Source organism: Podarcis vaucheri (genome assembly GCF_965113315.1).
Source record: "Podarcis vaucheri genome assembly, chromosome: 9".
NCBI classification, from domain to species: Eukaryota; Metazoa; Chordata; class Lepidosauria; order Squamata; family Lacertidae; genus Podarcis; species Podarcis vaucheri.
In genome coordinates, this window is record NC_138767.1 from 60,904,859 (window position 1) to 60,925,197 (window position 20,339).

Consider the following 20,339-nt stretch of genomic DNA (forward strand, 5'->3'; position numbering starts at 1 on the left):
AAGCTGCCAAGGTCCCTTCCCAGCACATTCATGCAGGATGGGACTGGATTGGGGCAGTGTAATGAACACACTGGTGGGTCAATCTGGTGGGTCCACCTGGCACTCTTGACTGTGCAGCCACAACCTCGCTCCACTCCAGTCACAATGATAAGAATCACAGTGTCCAGCCCAAATTCCTTTTGTTTGTTTGCTGACAAGTCTGTGCCTTCACTGCAATATTCAATCTTCTTCCATCGTTTTGTGCTTCTCCCGCCACTAGAGGACATAATGAGCATTATAAAACAGGGGACATTTGACAAAGTATCGCCTCTGACAGGAATAACTTCAGCAACACTAATCACTGTTTTGCTTCAAATGTGAGACATTATTTCTCCGTTCTTTGCTCTGTAAATCAGGCAGAAAAGGTGTACCCCAACCATTCTGAAACTGGAGGCAAACTAGAAATTGTGTGTGTGTGTGTGTGTGTGTGTGTGTGTGTGTGTGTGTGTAGATAGATAAATAGATAGATGAGAGAGAGAGAGATGATAGATGATAGAGATAGATAGATAGATAGATAGATAGATAGATAGATAGATGATAGATAGATGATAGATAGATAGACAGATAGATAGATAGATGATAGATAGATGATAGATAGATAGATAGATAGATAGATAGATAGATAGATAGATAGATGATAGATAGATGATAGATAGATAGATGATAGATAGATGATAGATAGATAGACAGATAGATAGATAGATGATAGATAGATGATAGCTAGATAGATAGATAGATGATAGATAGATGATAGATAGATAGATAGATAGATAGATAGATAGATAGATAGATGATAGATAGATAGATAGATAGATAGATAGATAGATAGATAGATGATAGATAGATGATAGATAGATAGATATAGATAGATAGATAGATAGATAGATAGATAGATAGATAGATAGATGATAGATAGATGATAGATAGATAGATGATAGATAGATAGATAGATAGATAGATAGATAGATAGATAGATAGATGATAGACAGATAGATGATAGATAGATAGATAGATAGATAGATAGATAGATAGATAGATAGATAGATATAGATAGATAGATATAGATAGATAGATAGATAGATAGATAGATGATAGATAGATAGATGATAGATAGATAGATATAGATAGATGATAGATAGATGATAGATAGATAGATAGATAGATGATAGATAGATGATAGACAGACAGATAAATGATAGATGCAATAGCCTATGTTGCATACTAGAAAAGTCAAATAATATGTCTGATAATGCTTACACATTTTTTTGTGTGGATGCAACTTTTATTAAACAAGGTCGCCCAATTTGCATTTCTTGATCTTGATTCTGCTTCCACCAACCAAATCTCTATAGTCAATGCACTTAAGAATTTTTTTTAAGGTACACAACCAGTGTGTCCCACTGAAATAAATGAAGCTGGTGTCTGGTTCATGCACACATGGTCACCACTTAATAATTTGCAGGGGAGAATGGGCAATCCCAGTTGGCACACCACAGACAGATATTCTTCAATGTCCTCTCTTAGACACAGTGCTCGGTTCATTTACATTCACTTGCTAGTCATCAAATGCATAGAAATAAAGTGATATATGTGTGTATCAGAGTTAACTATATTAGTACATGTTAGCAAAAACTCTTTGGGTATCAAAGCAGAAGGGTTAATAAGTGAAAAGGCATAGGAATCTATATGGCATAATCCATCTCTAAAAACAATTATGGCTCGCCTTCAGGAAATTACCCTTAAAATGATCTTACGGTCGCATTGGAATCCTACATGCCTTGCAACTCCACCCTTAAATCTAAAGAATGAATTTCTTTCCTGTTCACAGCAGCTAGACTACTTATTGCCCAACAACGGAAGGAAACCTCTAATATACCAGCAGAGACTTGGGTTAATAATATTTGGAGTACTGCTCTATCAGAACGCCTCACATACCATTGGCGACTAATTGAAGGCATCTCCAAAAAATATACCTTTGATACAATCTGGTCTCCCTTTTTCTCTTTTATTGAAGAAGGGCAAGATATTTTAATACCATCATCACCACAGAGGTGTCTGTGGAGGGGATATGTTCATTGAAAATGTTGCCTTTTTTCCTTTCCTTTTTTAAAAAAGGAACCTAACAGTTAAGTCTGGCTCCAGAGGTCCTTCTTTAAACATCCTTGCTACTCTGTAGGCTTTCTTAATAATAATTACCACCATTTATATGCCACCAGGGTTGCCTGGAGAGCCATGTGTGTTGTTGTTGTTTTAAAAAAAGATTGCCCAGGATTTAAACTGATTTTATATATATTGCTTTTTTTATTTCCACTGTTGCTATGATAACTGCTTTTGTTTCTGAAGTTTTTGATCTGTTTTATATTTGTTTTATGGTTCTCTTTTGTAGGCTATCTTGAAAACCTAGATGAAGAAGAAGAAGAAGAAGAAGAAGAAGAAGAAGAAGAAGAAGAAGAAGAAGAAATAATTAAGGGTATCAAAGCAGAAGGGTCGATATTCTGTCAACTGAAAAAGATAGGTATAGATGATATGACATGCTACTGGACAAAAAAATTACACAAATTTGCCACAGTTTTACCTGAAGCAAAATAATCTGAAGTGTAAATTGGTAGTTCCTGTTTCAGTAAAACATTTGAAGCAATTTCCACAGAAACTGGTTTTGGTAAGCTTAGGAACAAATGGGAGGGGTTTGAGTATCTAGACTGTGCCCTAGATTGACTGTGCCCAAGATTGTGCCCATGTCTGCAAGCTTCCAATCGAGAGGTTTGTCCAAGCTCACAATATGCCTCCCAGATGGAAGAGAGAATCAGAGAACATGACTGTCATCTTGTCTCCTTGATGGCCTAACTCTGAGAGAGGCATAGACTATGGCCCTATTGCCTGAAGTGTCAATTCAGCTTTTTTTATAATTCTGGATTGGTTTCACACATAATGCATTCCTTCTCTCTCCCTCTCACATAAACCCCCTTATGTGAGAGAGCCACTATTTAAACGATACAAAGAGTTATTTTTAACCTTAATTGGCTGCTTTCAAGGCACTCTAAAATTAGACCTATTTGTAGGGATAATGCACGTCTGCTGAGCAATGAAAGCGGACAGAACCTGGAAGTAGAAAAAGGCAACGGAAGTCTCTTTTGTTAGATCAATGTTTTTCAAATAGTGTTTTGGAGAATGCTGGAGTTACTTAGAACCTTGCCACTGTTCTTCTGTGAGAAGACCCACCACTATAGGGCATAGATTGCCACAGTAGAGTGTTGGGTATGTTGTTGGACATACCCTGAATTTAAAAAAATATAATTTCCATTTAACACTGTACATTCACATCATCTTTATCCATTATACCGCCTTGGCTCTTTGAGCCTATCAACTTCCTTCCCTCCCGCCTCATGGCTTTCAAAATTTACCTTTATATCACTGCAATGTATACATTTTCCAATTCTAATTACACTCACTACAGAATACCTTTAAAAATTAAATAAATACGGAAAGATAGAAAATTTCTCATTACATGTCTTCAGACAACCCTGCTAGCAATGTTAATTGCTTACAATGATCTTTCAGATATCATATAAATTTACTCCAGTCTTTTTGGAAATACTTGATCTTGCTGGTTTCAGATTTTTCCTGTCAGCTTTGCCAGTTCTGCAACTCTTCTTCTGCCACTCTTCTTTCGTTGGCACTTTTTTATTATTATTGGCTTAACATATATATATATACAGACAGCAAAACAAAGAAGCTTAAATTAACATTGCCTTCTACTGATAATAAATAATAATAACTATTAAAATAATGAAAATACTAAAAGTACATTTACTTCCCCTTTTAAACTTCTATTCTGGTTACAATATATTATTATTCTATAAGAATCTATTATATCCTTTGCTGTCCCATATATTATTTTATTTCCCAAATTCACCCTAACTCTCCCCTCCTCCCCACTGCTTCCCTTCACCTGTGTGAGATCTTCCCATCATAATATTTCTTTTCTAGTTGCCTTGATAAAATAGAATAACACAAAAACCGTTAAATTATAATTACTTCTTTTGTCCTTACACGCTTAACAATTGCATATTAAGAGTTCTGCTTTAACACCGTATTTCTTCATGCATTCCCCTATGCATTCCCATTCTGTATAGAATTTTTGATTGGAGCAGCCCCTGATTGCTGCAGTCATTTTTGCCATCTTTCGTTGGTACTTCTTGTTGTTTCCATTTTGGGGCTAAAAGAATTCTTGCCGCAGTTGTTGCATAGGACGTACACTGAATTTACATGGGAAGGATCAGGCCAGTGCTCCATCTAGGTCAACATCCTGTTCTCAAATGGTGAACCAGATTCCAAATGGGATGCTCACGAGCAGAACCTGAGCTCAAGAGCAGTCTCTGTTGGGAAACTGTGGTGCAGCTACTCACACAGAGTCAGTTAAGGTTTGGCAGACAGCCAGAAGTTCATGTGAAGGAGTAAGTCTGCCTGGTGATAACAGAGACATGGAGACTGCTCCCTGATTGGTCAAGCTCTCTCAAGGGAGTGATAATTAATGGCCTACCAACTGGTAGTTCGTGAGTTCAGAAGTTCAGTGGTTCAGTGTGTCAGTGTAGGAGTTGTGAGTCGTGTCAGAGAGAGCTAGCTAAAGATCCGTGTTCTGTTCCTGTAAATAGTCCACTGTATATAATAAACACCCAACTACAAGTTCCTGGTTCCTGCTTCGTCTATCCTGTCTGCAGCCAAGTCGCCAATTGCTTCCATGGATTCTGCGTTGACTCTGCTAGGTCTGGCTAAAGTCCTGCGACTAGTCAGAAAGTTGCGAAACACCAAATAGGTTTTACCAATAGTCTCTCCATCACAACACAATTAAAATAATCAAATACAATAAATAACAACCAAGGGGTCAAAAAAACCCCTAGAGTTCTTATAGTGGCAGGCATCAAGAGCCAGCCCAAGGCATGGTGAACAGAGATGTTTTCAGCCTGCACCTGAATTGCCCTTGCCCTTTCTTCTGGGCATTGTCGGCCAATTGGTGTCAAAGAAGGATAGAACTTTTTTTATGTATGCTACAACAGCAGCAAGATTACTTATTGCAAAGTATTGGAAGACACAAGATTTACCCACCCTGGAAGAATGGCAAATGAAGATGATGGATTATATGGAATTGGCAGAAATGACTGGCAGAATCCGAGACCAGGGAGAGGAAATGGTGGAAGAAGACTGGAAGAAATTTAAAGACTATCTGCAGAAATACTGTAAAATTAATGAATGTTAAAATGATGTTGGACTGAAAATAAGTGGTTTTGGTATTAAGGCTAGTAAGAATATGTAAATATAGATAGTTATATGGATGAAAATTTGTAGTTATAATAGGTTAAGAATATAGAGTAAAGATAAATGAAAGAGGGTAAGGATTTGCTGAAAGGATTTAATAAATGGGAATACAAAAAGGGGAGGTGTGAGGAGGTCAAGGAAATAAGCAAATGAGCCTAAAGATATTGAAAAATGGATTATTATTTTTTTCTTTTTTTCTTCTTTTTCTACTTGTTTAAATGTCTGTTTTTTCTGTATTTTTTATCATATTGTTTTTCTTTTCTGTAAAATCTCAATAAACATTTTTTAAAAAATGAATTGCCCTTGGTGCTTGCCTTATTTCCAGAGGAAGACTATTCTAGAACTGTCCTGAATTATTTTTCATCATAGGTTTCATCATGCTGGATTTTATACGGAAGATGGTAAATCCATTAATTTTATAAATGTACTTCAGGCAGCCTTGGCTTGCTTGATCTTTTGTTTTTAAGCAATGAGAGGTTCAAAGGAGGATGTATTTGTAATGATTGCCCACCTAAAAGGTAAAGGGACCCCTGACCATTAGGTCCAGTCGTGACCGACTCTGGGGTTGCGGCGCTCATCTCGCTTTATTGGCCGAGGGAGCCGGCGTACAGTTTCCGAGTCATGTGGCCAGCATGACTAAGCTGCTTCTAGCGAACCAGAGTAGCGCACGGAAATGCCATATACCTTCCCGCCGGAGCAGTACCTATTTTTCTACTTGCAATTTAGTGTGCTTTCGAACTCCTAGGTTGGCAGGAGCTGGGACCGAGCAACAGGAGCTCACCCCATCGCGGGGATTCGAACCGCCGACCTTCCGATAGGCAAGTCCTAGACTCTGTGGTTTAACCCACAGCGCCACCCACGTCCTATTGCCCACCTAGGTCATGCATATTCCTACCCACAATGTTAACCAGGCCAGTGCTGTTCAGCCTGATTTCAATTGCAAAATATCTTAGTAAGGAAACAGCTGTCAAGCAAGATTTAATAAACAGGCTCCTGGGTGGCTGTGGTTATAAATCTGAAAGACAGCTTGCCTTTGAGAGAGGAGCCCTTAAATATTCTACCAAAACTGGGACCTAAAATAAGATTTACATTTATTTATATGTTTTTTTGTTGAAAGAGAGGCTGGAGAAATCTTCCCGGGAAGAAAGAAGCATTAATGAGTCAGTCAAGAATGAAACTTATCTAGTAGTTTAGAACTTGACCTATTTAAGCTTTCTGGCTGGATGAATGGAAAAAGCACTATAACTGCAAACTTCAAACAAGAAGTAGCAAGATACCAGCTAATTAAATTACTATAATAGATGGATAAAGATGCAAACTCCTGCTGAGATGGCAGCTGGCAGCGGAGAAGAAGAGAGCCCAGGATACAGGCAGTAAAACTATCAACGCAATCCTAGGCATGTCTGAGTTGCATGGGGCTTACTCCTGGGCAAGTGTGCATAAGATTGCATCCTAACTAATCTTAAAGTACACAGTGCGGAAATGACAGGTGTGTTAAAATGGTGGGCACTATTTTGAAGAGCAAAATATAGGACACACTTGCCAACATCTACTTTTAACTATGGATCGCTATGACGCCTCTCATTTTACATACCCATGAAAAAGAGGACACGTCCTGGAAAAAGAGGACATATGGCAATCTGCCTGTGAATACTTTAATGCAGGGACAGCCAACTTCCAAGAAACTGCGATCTACTCACACAATTAAAACTGGCAGTGATCCACCCATTTTGGGGGGGTTCAGGTCAAAGTTGTTCAGCTTTTTTGAGGAAGGAACATCATGTTTTGGGAGGGTTGAGGTCAACGTTGTTGAGCTTTCTTTAGGGAACAAAATCAGGGATCTGGGAGAATGGAGAATTTTAAAAAGTCGCTCACCAAGAGAACGCTAATGATACACTAAGCCTCACAACGAGAGCTCCGTCTTTTGGTATAGCGATCTAGAGGGTGGGGCGAGGGGCTGGGGCCGGATGGAGGAGCCGGCGATTGGCCGCGATCTACCAGAGCCTCCCAGGGATTGACCAGTAGATCGTGAATGACCTGTTGGAAAATGTGTGAGTTTGTGCATGTATGTGTGTGTGCGTGTGTCACATACTAGTGAGAGAAAAAAGAATAGACAAATGTGGTCATTTAGATGGCTCTATAGTCAAGGAGATAGGGACGTGGGTGGCGCTGTGGGTTAAACAACAGAGCCTAGGACTTGCCGATCAGAAGGTCGGCGGTTCGAATCCCCACAACAGGGTGAGCTCCCGTTGCTTGGTCCCTGCTCCTGCCAACCTAGCAGTTCAAAAGCACGTCAAAGTGCAAGTAGATAAATAGGTACCACTCTGGCGGGAAGGTAAATGGCGTTTCCATGTGCTGCTCTGGTTTGCCAGAAGCGGCTTAGTCATGCTGGCCACGTGACCCAGAAGCTGTACACCGGCTTCCTCGGCCAATGAAGCGAGATGAGCACCGCAACCCCAGAATCGGTCATGACTGGACCTAATGGTCAGGGGTCCCTTTACCTTTACCTTATAGTCAAGGAGAAAGCCAGTGGCAGTTGCTCCACCTTCACCCTCTGCTCTCTCTATCCCATGAGACCATGTTTTTAGGTGTTCTCAATGTTTTTAGGTGTTCTAAATGTTTTCAAGTGATATTAAAACAGTTTAAATATATATTTATTTTAAATTGTATTGTTTTAACATTTTTATGTTTGGTGCCCTCTTTGGGCTCTTTGAGAGGAACATCAAAGTACAAATTAAATGAATGAACGAAACAATTCAGCCTCTTGCCTCTTAATGTGAAATGAGCTATGTTCACAGACATGCAAATAGTTCCAAGGTGAGGGTCTGCCTTGGAACAATGGCTGCTGCCGCCACAAAAGCGCTGATATCAAAATAACACATAGTATTCTTCTAGGAAATAGAGGTGGCGCAGTTCCGTCCCAGAAGAATGGATTGCAGGTTCCTCACTCTTTGTAGACAGGCCTAAGGTTTCCCAGCCCTGCGTTAAGGGAAGCAGGAGACCTTCAAATGGCTGAGGTTGGTGGAGCTTGAGGACTGAAGGAGCTGAAGGGCCTCAGGACGCATGTGCAAGAATACAGAGCATATAGAGAATACAGGGCCGGAGTGGGGATTTAAGAAGGGGCACCATGTGGTCAGATTGTGGTGATGAGAAAGACGAATGAATGGTGTGACAGGGTTCCAGAGAGGTGAGGGAACTGAGAAGAGACAATGGGAGTCTCCAAAGGAACGAATCGCGGTAATGAAGGTGAGAGATGAACAGAGGCTGAACCAGAGTTTCCATCAACAGGCTGGAGAGAGTGTGCTGTAGCTTCACAGTGTTGTAAATGGAAAAGCAACATGACTTGGCAATTGCCTGGGAACTGAAGGGAAAGAAGAGAGTCAGGGATAAAGCCAAGGCTTTAAGAATATATAACAGAATGGAGTGTGGCATTTTCAATGGATATGAAGAATATAAGGTGAGAAGGGCCTGGGAGAAAAAGATGAGATGTGGACTTAAATATATCGAGTCTGAGAGTGGAATTGATCAAGAAATCAAGTTTTATCTGCCGTGCTGTATTAACACCTCTCAAGCATCAAGCATGCACTGCTGGAAAGGAGAGCAAATCAGCCATTTTACTCATAAATAACTACCATGATTATTTGACAGAGCAGTAGTTTGGAGAGGAGATGGCTAGATCTGTAGTAGATCTGTAGTAAAGTGCTTTATTTAGAAATGCTGTTTGTATCTCTGTTATGACTGAAAATGGTGCAAAGTGTAGGAATCCACATCCTGAGATTGGCTGGTCACAAAAGTGCTTCCACCGATTGCAGGTGTTGGTTTCAATCTGTTAGAACATTCCCCTTATTCTAAGAGCACTGTTTTTTTAAGGGTCCTGGGTGTCGCTGTTTGCTCATCCTTCAACTGTTAAGCAAGGACAGCAGGGTTTGGATTGATGATTCCATATTACCTCTCCTTGCCCTGATCTGGATGCACAGGCAAAAAGAAAAAGTATCAGAACCATGGATAGCTCCTAAACCTGATGATAGACCTCCAAGGTCCTAGTAACTACACATGTTTGGAAGCCACCAATGGGGGGAGTAGCTTCTAGGTGTGTGACTGGAAGCTCAGAAGAAAATAGAGAAAGAGTTCAACACCCTTGCTCTTGCCACCTTTCTGCTCCAGATCGTCCCATCCCAGAGGTGCATTTGCTTACAAAAGTGATGGGTGGGAGTTGAAAAATGTAAATAGACTTCTGCTACTTCAGAATATCTATTCCATGCTACTGGGCTAAGATCCCTCACTAAGCCTAAGCTCCCATGCATGTTGCAGGTCTTTAAGGTTGTATGTCTGACAACTTGACGCACGGTTGCCTCTGGCCTGTGACCATGTGGCCCTTGTCTAGAAGGGAATGGGCCAAGAAAGATAATGCAAGCAAAGAATAGTGTTTTCTGGCTCAAAGTGATGAACGTCTACAAAATATAGTTGCTAAATTCCACACGTCAGGGCTTTTGTTTCTGACCCATGGCAGAACCTGGACCACAGCGATGGGTAATCTGTAGCCCTCCAGATGTTGTCAAACTCAACTCCAAATGGTCAGGTATTATAGACACTGTGTAGATCAACCACATCTGGAGGGCCAGGGGCTCAGCCAAACTTGCTGTACTGAGTCATTTTGAAGATGAAATATAGGTCCTTTCTGGTTCTGGTTCCAAACTTATTATCTTGGACATTCTAAGCTGTACGTTTAAGCTTAAACTCTCTGAGCACCGCAACAGGATGCTTCAGCAAAACAGGGAGAGAATAGAATCCTTACAAAGAATGTAAACAAGATGATTTAAAGGCTACTCCTATGGTGGTGGTTGTTTTAAGATTTATATTTCAAAAACTTGTCACTGTGGCAGCAGCTAAAATGGAATATTTTATAAAATAAAGGAGGGAAATTAAATAATCAAAATAATAATACTGGATGCGGCAAGCAAGCTGTCTCCAGTCCTGTCAGTATTGCTTTAGATGATGTCATTCCAGACAGAATGTAGCTATCATCGGGGGAAATAGAAGGTTTGCTTATATTTGTGTCGCTTAAACTTTGCTGTTGGTAGGCATTACTTAGATGTGCAGCTTTTAACCTCTGTTTTGAATAGGTATAAAGAGGTGATGTTGGAAAGCATACAGGAGCTCTTTGCATTCATCAAAACATGTACTTTCCGGCTAAAGTTGTGTATATAAAATGGTTGTTTATCATTCTTGTCATCAATTTGAATGCATCTCTTTGTTTCAAAAGGTTGGCTGTGAGTGTTAACATGTATAAGGGTGCAAGGAAGTTGCTGTGCTCCAGAATTAAGTGATGGGTTATGGGAATGCAACTCTGTTGTGTCAAGGGAAGAGGCGACCCCTCTTTGTTCAGCTTAATTGCTTGCTTTAAAAGCCATTGGCAGCTGAGAACCTGAAGGTCACACCCACCAGGCAGGATGACAGGGGGGAAATCTGCTTCCTGTATGTGTCTGTGTGCCATAGGAAAACAGTTTGTGTTTAGGCAGTGAGAGAAGGCAACCCAAGTTTTACAAACAGTGGGCAAGAAGCAAATTTGGAAAGTTGTTTGTTGTTTAGTCGTTTAGTCGTGTCCGACTCTTCGTGACCCCATGGACCAGAGCACGCCTGGCACTTCTGTCTTCCACTGCCTCCGCAGTTTGGTCAAACTCATGCTGGTAGCTTCGAGAACACTGTCTAACCATCTCGTCCTCTGTCGTCCCCTTCTCCTTGTGCCCTCAATCTTTCCCAACATCAGAGTCTTTTCCAGGGAGTCTTCTCTTCTCATGAGGTGGCCAAAGTATTGGAGCCTCAGCTTCAGGATCTGTCCTTCCAGTGAGCACTCAGGGCTGATTTCCTTAAGAATGGAGAGGTTTGATCTTCTTGCAGTCCATGGGACTCTCAAGAGTCTCCTCCAGCACCATAATTCAAAAGCATCAATTCTTCGGCAATCAGCCTATTTTATGGTCCAGCTCTCACTTCCATACATCACTACTGGGAAAACCATGGCTTTAACTATACAAACCTTTGTTGGCAAGGTGATGTCTCTGCTTTTTAAGATGCTGTCTAGGTTTGTCATTGTCATTGCCTTGCCATGGCAAAGGGGCTTGAATAACTCAGAGAAGCTATGAGCTATGCCGTGCAGGGCCACCCAAGATGGACAGGTCATAGTGGAGAGTTTTGACCAAACGTGATCCTCCTGGAGCAGGAACCGGCAAGCCACTCCAGTATCCCTGCCAAGAAAACTCCATGGACAAAGACAACAGGCATATAAAATTTGGGGAGAGTTGCAAGTAAATGCTGTTGCTTTTGGGGAAACGAATGCTGCTGCCTCCAGACTGAGACGTTATACCTCTGAATTGCTGGCAGCCACAAATGGGAGAGTGGTGTTTCACTCAGATCATCCCTGCAGACTTTCCATAAGCATCAAATTAGCCACTGTGAGAACAGGATGCTGAACCTGATAGGTCTTTGGCTTAATCCAGCAGAGCTCTTTTTATGCTCTTCACTAGCATTGTGTGTCACAGTCTTGGCTTGTTCCCCCAGCTCAGCATCAATATGCAAAATAAACAGCTATCACAGCAGTATCAAGCCTGCCAAGGGGACTCTCCCTGCTAAAGCATGCCCCAAAATGTCCTGTTAGTCGAGGAAGTGGAGAACGCAGTAAATAAACCAGTCAGTATATGCTGCGGTTGATGATGAATGTGTTAATACTGAATTGGGGGGATCAAGCCAATCTCACATAAAGCCATTATTATTATTATTATTATTATTATTATTATTATTATTATTCCCCACTTTTCCCCCTCACATGAACCCAAGGAAGTTTACAGAAAAAATAAGAAGAGGTAAAACACAGAAAAATAATAATTAAAAAACAATTAAACATTGATCAAATATATACATTTACATTCAAAGCAGTCACTTCCCCCAAAGCCTGCTGGTACAAGAAATTCTTCAGCTGTAAGGGAAGGACAACAAGGAGGGAGCCAGCCTAACTTCTCTAGGGACAGACTTCCAAAATCTGGAAGCAGTGTAACTTTGGGATATACTTGGGTCTGGATATTCAGTAAATATGTTGCAGTAAACCTTGAGGTGCATCAATTAGATGACACTTTGGTTCAATAGACCTCTTCTGGCTCATGCCCAATTCTACCCAAATAGATCATATTTATTGGTGAACAACAGCGTGGCACTGTTTGCCGGCACCCAGGACAGGAGTGTGTGTGGATGTGCCCCCCCCAGCAGGGCAGAGCACTCTAAGCTAGCCCCCACCGCTTCCGCTGCCTGGCAGCTGCAGGCCTTAAAAAGTGCTCTTCACCCTCCACACCCCACCCAGCTCGCGGGCAAGAGCAGGGCAGGGCATTGTACTCACCCAGACTCACTGCTGATGGGTGGGCGGTCTCACTCTGGTGCCTGGTTTGTCTGCCCCCCCCACTCTGCACCTGGGGCCATGCCCCCCCCTGGTTCCCCATGCTAAGACAGTGGCTGTGAGCCCCCCCTCCTTCCCACATTATTATTACTAAAGTGGGTGACCCGGAAGCTACCTCTGCCTGGTTCCCTGTAGCTTTGCTTCTTGCAGTGAGAGAACCGCCAGAAGGCCCTCGGCGCTGGACCTCAGTGTCCGGGTGGAACGATGGGGGTGGAGACGCTCCTTCAGGTATACTGGGCCGAGGCCGTTTAGTGCTTTAAAGGTCAACACCAACACGTTGAATTGTGCTCGGAAACGTACTGGGAGCCAATGTAGGTCTTTCAAGACCGGTGTTATGTGGTCCCGGCGGCCGCCCCCAGTCACCAGTCTAGCTGCCGCATTCTGGATTAGTTGTAGTTTCTGGGCCAGCTTCAAAGGTAGCTCCACGTAGAGCCCACAAAGGCTCCAGGCAAGTCTCCCTGGGAAGAATGTTCCACAAGTGAGGAGCCACCACAGAAAAGGCCTGTTCTTGTGTTGCCACCCTCCAGACCTCTCATGGACATGGCACACAAAGAAGGACCTCAGATGATGATTGCAGGGCCTGGGTAGGTTCATATGGTGAGATGCAGTACTTGAGGTATTGTCCTTCTGAACCATTTAAGGTTTTATAATCATCACTTCCCATGGGCGTAGTGATTCCCTTGAGATGGAAAAGATTAGCCAAGCCTGCAAATTCTAGAGGAAGCTCAGTGTCAGAACACTGGAGTCTATTTTGCTTCACAGCTAAATTTGCAAAAGCAGCTGTGGTAAAAAGAGATGCAAAGCAGTCTAAAATTAATGGACTGCTTTTCAAGGGTAGTCTTTCTGGGGGGAAATAAAAAACCCAAATCCGTATGTTTTTCATCCTGCCTCTCATATTACAAATTCTGGTGACAGTCAGGATTGAAAACATCAGGATTTGAATTTTTAAAGATTACCCTCGCAAAAGTGTAATAGGATTCAGAATGTATCTAGGGCATTTTAACTTAGGTCTTATGTCATAATGTATCACACCTCTGAAAGTCTGTCCATCTCATCCTCTCAAAGTGTTTTTCAGGTGTGGATACAAGAGGCATTGTCTGAAAGTTGAGAATGGGGAGAAGGTAAAGGTCTGGATTTTGAGAATTCTCAGTCTTTCGCTTTGCCAAGAGCACCTCAAGTGCTATTTTTCTTGGAAAAGAGGTGTCAGAATTAAACACAAACGCCTCCCTTGTTCTCTTCTAATGGCAACGGCGCCCACCAGAGAGGTGCCAAAACTGAGTACCAGTGAGTTCTGGCTGGAAAAAAGCCCTGGGCCTCCCCCACTAAGATTTGCTTTGGAAAATTGCACTGTTTTCCTCTGCTTAAGGGAAACCCTAGCCCCTCTTATGATATCGGCAGCCATTATACCAATCATTCACCTCCTCTCATACTTATTTGCATGCCTAGCAATCAGCATAAAAGATAAAGGTAAAGGGACCCCTAACCATTAGGTCCAGTTGTGAACGATTCTGGGGTTGCGGCGCTCATTTCGCTTTATTGGCCGAGGAGCCGGCATACAGCTTCTGGGTCATGTGGCCAGCATGGCTAAGCCACTTCTGGTGAACCAGAGCAGCGCACGGAAACGCCGCAAATGGAGCTCATCCCGTCGCAGGGATTCGAACCGCTGACCTTCTGATCGGCAAGCCCTAGGCTCTGTGGTTTAACCCACAGCGCCACCTGCGTCCCTAGCAATCAGCATACTTCATGTTAAAGAAAGGAGCTAGTAAGGAACACATTCTGCAAGGCTTTGACAATTAGAGTGGGCATCTTGTGAGAATGGCCACAGAGCTGGGTTGAATAGGACTGATCTGGAAAAGAGGAAGGAAGGATGGATGCAGATGAGGCAAGGGTGGAAGAGGGCCCCAATGGATTGAAAAAAAGTGGACAGTGGGAAGGAAACTGAGGCCAAGCTGCCTGGGAACAGAAGCTGGGCCACATCTTATCTCCATTATCTATAGTTACCTTTATTATCTTCTGCCATCTTCTTCCAACAAGTTTTTAAATGGAGGTCTTAACCCTGGTCTTTTATCTGCATTGGACTAGAAAATGTGTGTGTTTTTACTGGTGATGTTTCTACTGTTAATTGCTTTGGGGTGCATCATGGCAAACGATTCGCAAATGAAATAAATAATACAAATAATTCATGCTTTAAATAATACTGTGCCTTGTTCTGTGGAGTACTATGCAGTCAGGTCAATCTTTTAAATGCCAGGGGTAGTTGGCTATTTTAGTATAACACCTAGAAGTGGCAGGGGAAGGGAGAGGATGTGAAAAAATGTTGTCTGGCAGTGTGAAAGCAAAGAATGTGGAAGAAAATCTTCTTGGTAAAATTTCTTAGTTCCTAGCTTTACTGTGCAAGCCACTGAATGTCAATTCAGAAGTAAGCCCCAATGAGTTCAATGGGACTTACTCCACTGTAAGTGTGTATAGGATTGTGGCCCAAGTTGCACTGCTGTCATTTTGGCAGCCCCTATCAGGGGCAAGAATTACTCAGCTCAGGAGGGTGACTAGAAAGAAAGCAAAGTCAGAGTTTTGAATCCTGCAAAGATGCAGTGATCAGCCTTATCTCTTGGTTGAACTTCGGGCTGATGGGAGCTGTTAATATTTCTTGCAGCGGTTCCATCACAGAACACAAGTATGCTTGGCACATGGTTTGGGGATTCCTGTGAGAAGATTAATCAGGAGGAGGTCCTTACCATGTTGCTGTCGGGAGGCAATTCTCAGGGCCACCTGGTGACATTTAAGAGAGAAAGCATTGAGACCAAATGTGTCTTCTCCCTCCCTCACTGCTCTGCATTCTCCTGAGAGTTGCATCCAGGTTGGGATTACCAATTTCTTCATATCTCTCCACTCCCAAAATGGCATATCCATTTGTCCAGGAACTAACATGACTAATTTCTCTTTCACACACATTTTATACGGTCTATTTGTCTAGAAAAAGAGGTGCCAGAACTCATCATGAATGCCCCTCTTGTTTCCTTATAATTGCAATAGCGTCCACCTAAGAATTGCCGGAACTGAGTCCCGGAAAGTTCTAGCTAAAAAAAACAAACTCTGATTTTATAATTTGTAATCTCTGGCCAAGACAAAACAGCCTCGGCCCAGTATACCTGAAGGAGCGTCTCCACCCCCATCGTTCTGCCTGGACGCTGAGGCCCAGTGCCGAGGGCCTTCTGGCAGTTCCCTCATTGCGAGAATCAAAGCTACAGGGAGCCAGGCAGAGGGCTTTCTCAGTAGTGGCACCCGCCCTGTGGAACGCCCTCCCATCAGATGTCAAAGAGATAAACAACCACCTGACATTCAGAAGACATCTGTTCAGGGAAGTTTTTAATGTGTGACATTTTAGTGTATTTTTGGTTTTTGTTGGAAGCCACCCAGAGTGGCTGAGGAAACCCAGCCAGATGGGCAGGGTACAAATAATAAATTATTATTATTATTCATCTTCTTTTATGGATATTTTTAGTGATGCTAAATAATGCCTCCTTTCCTTAGTGCTTTGGAGTGGAGGGGTTGATGCTCCTTTAAACAATATTATTTATTTAAACTGCTCTCAGTTACCATTACTTCCCCCATCATTCCACAGCCAAATCTGATTTCGTTTCCTCTACTGAGGACAATTGCCTTCAACTGGGTGATATTCTGTGAATTCTGGTTGGGTGGGATAGTCCATGTGACCACAAATTCTGAAAAAGAATGGAGCAGTAAGGGAGGAGGGGAAAAAGGACCAAAATGGCAGAGAGGGTTACAGTCACATTGAGCAGATTTGGGGCAGAGGGAGGGTTAATATCCAAACACCGTTGCATAGGAGGAATTCTACATCAAATCTGCAGCATTAAAAGCTGAAACTGAAGTGAATATTTAGCACAGATCTAGGAAATTTGCATAGGAGCATTGATCGTGAACTAGTTTTAAGCTGAGAGGCAGCTTCTTGAGACAACTCAGCCAGAGATATTGGTTTACTCATACTGCTCTTTCCTGAATACATCTTCAGATTGCGGCACATTATTTTCCTGCTCCTTCTGAGACTCTGTCCTGTAAGAAAGACAAACTGTAATAAGACTTACTGCCTAAGGGATTTGTTCTACCATCGTATGGAGCTACCAAATAATTTTAGCCCAACAGAGTTCATATCCATAGCCAACTTTTATGTCCATATTACAGATAAAGAGGGGAAATTACAATAGAAGGAGGCTGTACAATCATTGCTTATTTCAATTTACAGGAAGGAAGATATATTAATACTATATTTTCACACCCAGCTTTAAGACTACTATGTTTTCTTGATCAGCTGTGCCTCACAGCTCCATCCACTACTAGAGGACTGGGAGAGGCCAAGTGTAATTGACGCTTCATTCCAAAACTGGTCATTTCTTTGACCAAAGCAGACTCCTAATTTGAACTTCTGCATCTGGATTTAACTCTGGACTGATGCCTTTGGAAACAGCAGGATATGGCAAATATCATATATTTCAAATTCACAAACTTGATAGAGTTTGCGCACAGTTTGTACACAGTTTGTACACTTTCAGGAGGTGGTGGAACAGAGTCAGTGTGGTGCAGGAAGAGTCCCAAATGTCAAACAGAGAGACCTAGGTCTATGATGGTCTGGGAGAAGGGAGGAGGCAATGAATTTTCTTCTCTCTTTAATTCTTTTAAAGCTTCACCTGGCATCTACAGGTCATGACCCCGCAACCCAAAAACTCCATATTCTGTTCACGTATGAGCCCTGCTTCCAAGTGGCCAGACCAGGAAGTGAGACAATGAAATGACCAAAGGGAGCTTGTTTGAAATTAACATGCATGCCAGCGAGGACATCAAATTTCTCCTAATTAGCTTGCACATAGAGATGATAGCACGCATCTTAAAAAAACACCCATCACACCTCCCTTAAAAGCTCTGAACAGAAAATGAACTTCTTAAAAGTAATTGGGAGAGGGCAGAGAAGAAAGCAATTAGTGCCCTCACATTAGAGACTGCACCTCAATTAATACAACACTAGAATTATCAGTCTGGTTCAGCAGCAAAAAAAAGCCCCGAAGAACAATGTGCCACCTTAAAGACTGTTAAAATGTATTGTGGGATAAGCTTTCAAGAGCCAGATCTCACTAAATTAAAGCAGGGATAGGGAATCTATAATCCTGTAGGTGCTCTTATCCCCAGTCACCTTAAATAGATATCACTTGCCAAAATGGCTTCTAAGCAGGTAGATAAGTAAAGGTAAATGGCCAGTGGATGGTTAAGTCCAGTCAAAGGCTGGTACAGTTTGTGTACCATGGGATGTGGTCTCATCTCACTTCAGGCCGAGGGAGCCAGCATTTGTCCACAGATGGCTTTCCGGGTCATGTGGCCAGCATGACTAAACCGCTTCTGGCACAACGGGACACCGTGATGGAAGCCAGAGAACACGGAAACACTGTTTACCTTCCCACCGCAGCGGTATTTATTTATCTACTTGCATTGGTGTGCTTTTGAACTGCTAGGTTGGCAGGAGCTGGGACAGAGCAATGGGAACTCACTGCTGTTGCACAGATTCAAACCATTGACCTTCCAATCAGCAAGCCCCAGAGGCTCAGTGGTTTAGACCACAGCTCCACTCACGTCCCTCATGGTGGTCTGTGGGTATACATACAAAGAGGGAACCAGAAGGCCGGATCATATTATTATGTGATCAGTTTCATTCTGAAGAACTTCACTGTCCAATTTTGTGACCTGCCAAGTTTAATGCACCATGACCCACCAGTCATAATGACGTCCTATGTTCCTGAAAGCTCCTCTTCCCAGTTTTACAGTTCCCAACCAAAAATGAAAAACTGGAGACTTATGGAGCCATTGATGAACCACCACACGTGGCTAGTGTGCTGCTTTTACCCTGTGCATCACAGGATATGCAGGCTTGCTGCAGAACAATATGAAATGATAGTAACTCATGCATCTAATTTGTGGACAACTGGCACTCAATGGGACATGGATGTTGTGAAAGGAAACAACAGCCCATAGCCACAAATCTATCAAGCAGACAGGGTGTCATCTATATTGAACACTAATTAGCATCAGGGTGAGAGAGAACATATTGATCCTGAAGCAAACCACAGAGAGAGGCATTCAGTAGCATTTCTAATTGTTTGGCTTACCATTTTTCACGCTGGCTGGCCTTGAGTGTACCAAAGAAACTTCTTTGTTTCTTTATTTGTAAGATTTCTACCCTGCCCTACTGGATCATGCCAAAGACCCATCTAGAAAAGCACTCTGATCTCACAGAGGCCAACATGAGAAGCCCATATGCAGGACACAAGTGAAGTGTAACTGCACTCTCACATAATCATGTTCTCTGGTATACAGAGGCATACTGCCTCCAACTAAGTATTAGCTCATTTCCTGTGCTCCTATGACATCAGAACACATAGCAAATTGCACTACACATTACAGAGGCAGAAATCAATATTGGGCTACTACATTCAGTGGTAGCATGGAGCATGTAAATAATAATAATAATAATAATAATAATAATAATAATAATAATAATAGAAGTATAAAATATTGAAGTATAAAGCATCGTTTTCAAATTTCCATTTTTTTTAAGGCAAAGGATGTATAAATGAGAGATGTGGAGAGAGAATGAAAACAACAATAACAGGAAATGTATTTTTTTCAGAACGATGTTGAAAATGCACATTTAGTGGTTTCAACTGCAGGCATAGAATTAGCTTAATTTGTTTAGCTTTTAGCTGATTAATGGACCAAGCTGCATCTTGACAATAATATTAGGATGCTTGCCAGCTTCTGTGCCACTTCAATAAATTATACAGCACTTTAACATTCATCATCTCACTGATGAAGCCCAACCTCTTACCTGTCCATCTGCAACATCTTAGTGATAAATCAGTGGGATGTAGGATTTAACATGACTACAAAAAGGAGCTCTGAGTCCCATGGTTACAGAAGTTTGAGCAAAAAAATTGTATCCTTATGAAGAGAAAGGAGATACTGCAAGAAGACAAATTGCACCCCTAGACAGATCCTATCGTTGTAGGCTTTGTCTCTGTCCTGATGCTGATCTCCAGAGCAGATGTTGGTGATGATGTTGATGATGATTTTCCATAGGACAGAATAGCACTAATTCCCCTACATGGGGGGAAATAAAAGGATGTACTCTGAATAGATCTGCACAACTTGTGTTTCACCAAGCCAAAAACATGCACACACCAGAAGGGGCCCTTTGATACAAGTTCCCTGGAACTGCAGACTCACCAAGTGCCCCTATTTTCCAAGGACAGTCCTGGATTTACAGAAGCCGTCCCCGTTTTTGATTTGATCCCAGAACGTCCCACTTTTCCTTAGGATGTCCCTATTTTCATGGGAGAAATGTTGCAGGATATGGAATAGGACGTCCCTAGGGCTTTTTCCCCGGCCAGAACTCACCAGAACTCAGTCCCAGCACCTCTCAGATGTGCACCATTGCCCTTCTAAAAGAAAGAGAGATATGTTCATGGTGAGTTCCAGCACCTCT

At 42.1% G+C, this 20,339-nt stretch overlaps 1 long non-coding RNA gene across 1 annotated transcript in view; it reads left to right on the forward strand.

Annotated features, from left to right (window-relative positions):
- The window catches only part of LOC309540985, a 51,233-nt gene extending 34,963 nt beyond the window's left edge, over positions 1–16,270 (forward strand). Inside the window, exon 2 of the long non-coding RNA XR_014223605.1 lies at positions 16,067–16,270. This is a non-coding gene — a long non-coding RNA (uncharacterized lncRNA). The remainder of the gene's footprint in view (positions 1–16,066) is intronic.
- Positions 16,271–20,339: the final 4,069 nt, after the last annotated feature.